The sequence below is a fragment of the Nannospalax galili genome, unplaced genomic scaffold (genome assembly GCF_000622305.1).
Source record: "Nannospalax galili isolate Female #2095 unplaced genomic scaffold, S.galili_v1.0 scaffold806, whole genome shotgun sequence".
Lineage (NCBI taxonomy): Eukaryota > Metazoa > Chordata > Mammalia > Rodentia > Spalacidae > Nannospalax > Nannospalax galili.
Genome location: NW_008355419.1, coordinates 209,331 through 212,714, shown reverse-complemented (window position 1 = coordinate 212,714; position 3,384 = coordinate 209,331). Strand labels below are relative to the sequence as shown.

General features: G+C 46.5%; 1 protein-coding gene across 4 annotated transcripts in view; it reads left to right on the top strand.

Annotated features, from left to right (window-relative positions):
• The first annotated feature begins 331 nt into the window (after nt 1-331).
• Nucleotides 332-3,384, top strand: part of CUNH1orf159 (chromosome unknown C1orf159 homolog) — a 29,191-nt gene continuing 26,138 nt past the window's right edge. For 3 of the 4 annotated variants that reach the window (XM_029555844.1, XM_029555842.1, XM_029555843.1), the window contains exon 1: nt 332-467. The gene's annotated coding sequence lies outside the window, so the exon portion shown is untranslated. The remainder of the gene's footprint in view (nt 468-3,384) is intronic. The other variant, XM_008852563.2, reaches the window with a different exon arrangement.

Below are 3,384 nucleotides of genomic sequence, written 5' to 3'. Positions count from 1 at the left end.
CGAAATATATTGTGGCCTTGACTGGCAGATTTGGGGGTTAATTTCGAGATCCTCTAGGGACGCGATAGGTGGCCGGTTGCACAGTGCTCCCAGAGTCTACCTGACCAGCCTAGAGTTAACCTCGCTAACGTACCGCCCAGACTGGCCAGCTGCCTCCGCCCCTAGCAACAGGCGACCTTTGTCGCCGCTAAAAATCCCGGGGATTGTAGTCTTCTCCCCCTTTTCCCAGCCTGGGTCCAAGTCTTCATTGACTACACTTCCCACAGTGCTTCGCACACACCTCAGCAGCGGAGAGCATCCGAGAGTAGGCAAGCGTGGGAGCGGCTGCTAGGAGTTGTAGTTCTTTGTCGGAATCGGCGCCCGAGGACGTCTGGGCGGGAGTGGAGGAGAGACTACAAGTTCCAGGGGGCGCTCGCGGGGCGCTCGCAGGGCGGTGGGTACGAAAGAGGAACCCGCTGGATTGTGCGGTGAGTGAGGGCTCGGGTCTGTGGGGGTGGCCTGTAACTGTGGAACAAAGGCGGCGGTGCTTGGGTCGACTAGACTCTCGAACTTGCTCGAGGCTTAGCGGGACAGTGCTTTCCTGACTGTTCCGCTGCCATTTCTCCAGAGATGAGCGAGTGCCGCCCGAGCCGTAGTTGGTCCCGCCAACCACGCGAGGGAGGGAGGATTGAGAGGGTGGAGGGATGGCGGGCGGCTCGCGGCTCGGAGGCGCCCTGCAGCGGAGCTGGGAGCGGATCTGTTCTCCCCAGAGATAAGAGACTTCTGTTCTATTGGCGTCCTGCCGTGAAATGTGGGCTTCCTAAGGAGTTTGCTGGTGCATAGCACCCGGTGTGGTACATTTCTTACTACATTTCCAAGTACAGTTTATTCCCCCTGCTATATTCTGAACGAATTCTCAACCGAGTAGACCTATTAAATTTGAAGGTGTCAAACTTGGCCCAGTAGTTGTTTTTCTTTTTTGAGACAGAAGCTGACCTATGTAGCTTCCGTTAGCCTCGAACTTGTGATCCTCCTGCTTCTATACTAGTGTACAGAAAAAGAACTGAAGTCTGTTTATCCATGATTTTTTTCGTGGAGGATGAGGGTGACAGTTTGAATCCAGGGCCTCTCATATTAGGCCCTGGCTCTACAGCCTCTGTTTCTATATGGTGGAAAATTTGGCGAAAGGCACTGGCTTAGAAGCTTCCCGCCCAGGGTCATCCAGGTCACAGAAGTTTCTGTTAAGAGCCACTGAACAGCAGTTTGGGTTCATTTTATTTTTAGAAGCTCTTAGAAAGAAGAAAGCTCTTAGAAAGCGCTGTATATACAGATATTTTCTTTTCCTGACCTACATATCCTGCTGTCAGTATTCTTCCCACACCCTGAGCAGACATGTTTCTTAGTGGGATTGAGCTCCTCTCACCTGAACTCTCTTATCCAGAGGAAGCATTCCAACACTTCTCAGACCCACATTACATTATTATCTCCATGTTAATTTGGAGTTATCAGATAACTTATTTAATGAACAATGCCAAGGGTCTGGAGAGATGGCTTAATTCAGTTCCCAGCACCCATGTCTGAGGGCTCATAACTACCTGTAACTCCAGTTCCAGGGGATCTGACTCCCTCTTCTGTCCCCCTCAGGTACCTGCACTCATGGCACATACCCTTCTCCCCCACAAAACACATAACCAAAATAAAAGTTAAACCTTTAAATGTGGTTTAAAGAACAGTATCATCACCAGGGAGTCTGTATCCTCAAGGTGGGGCTCAGCCTACCAGAGTACTTTCATATGTACATGCATTTCAGCAGACCGAGTGTTTCCTTTACATCTAGTCACAGTTTTCAACATTTGTTATCTGTGAAATCACTGAATAGACTTTTAGGTTGAGAGATGTGTTTTTCTGTCCTGGGCTACTTCATCGTTGGCTCCTTTGCTTGCTGTGTCAGTGGCTGCAGTACCTAGGTAAAGTAGGGACAGTAGCCACCTGAGCCATTTTCCCCACAGCTCAGTACAATGAGAAACAAGGTGACATACCCACATCGGCTCCTTTTCAACCACAGTTGTGTGGGAGCTACAGTTACTGCCAGTGCTCACATGGTGTACCCTAGGGTTTGGCTGTTTACAGGTCCTGCCAGTACTCTACCCTTCCTTGATTACCCAAGATCAGCCATTTCTCTAAGAAAACTGCGTTCCTGTAATTGGAGGATGGTCTGAGAATGTGCACTTGAGTCTTTTTTGTTGGTACCAGATTGTCATGTCTTCTAGGTCTTCTCCATAGATGGAGATAGGTGACATACAGATCTGATTGTGTGTGTCTGAATATACCCTGTAACCTTCCACTCTGGCAGTAATAACCTGGCTCCTACCATCTGTCATTTCTTTACTTTTTTTGTTCGGCTCTAATATACATACAAAGCAACTGTTCATCCATACCTAACCCCAGCTCTGTAAGAAACAGATTTACCAACTAAAATACAGAGTTAAATTTGGCTTGCATCATCTTGTATCTAGTCAAAATACCATTTTCTGGGTTGCTTGAATCTGCCTCTTCCTGACTTGTCTATGTGTGTGGCCAGTTAGCTTGTTTGTGATATGGCTGGTCTATTGGTCCCCATCTCCATCGTATCTCTGACAGTCTGGTATTGTTGATTTTTGTCTGTTTTTATACATTACAGTTACACTTTATGAAGCACAATTCTGTGGGTCTAGACAATGCTGCCTTAATTTTTTGTTTATTTTGAGACAGTTAAGTTACTTTGCTGGATTACTGAGGCTGGCCTTGAACTTGAAATTCTCTTATTTCAAAAGCTTCTCAGGTAGCTGGGGTTGCAAGCCTGCATGATTGATTAGTCCTGGTCTTGAAATAAGGAGTATAATTCTTATCTTTTAAAAAGTTACTCTGGAGGTGGGTGGCATACTCCTTTATTCCCAGCATTCAGGAGGCAGAGGCAGGTGGATCTCTAAGATTGAGGCTAACCAGATCTAGATAGCAAGTTCCAGGCCAGTGGGGGCAATGTCTCAAAAAGACCCCCCCCCCAAAAAAAAGTTGCTCTGACTTCAAGATACTTTGCTTTTTTTGTTTTGTTTTGTTTTTTTAAGGGTTTCCCTAGTCCCAGCCCACCTGGAAGTCACTATATATGTCTCTCTGCATTCTTATGTAAATTTTTAGAATTTACTTGTCAATCCCTAAAAAAAGAGAAAAGAGAAAGCCTGTTGGTATCAATTTGGAGAGAATTTATATATTTTAAAAAATATTTTATTTTATGTGTATGAGTGTATTGCCTGCATGTATGTGAGTGCACCCGTGTCATTCAATGCCAAGGAGGTCAGAAGAGAGCTTCGGATTCCCCTGAACTGGAGTTGAGGACAGTTCGTAGCCGCCATGTGGGTGCTGGGAATC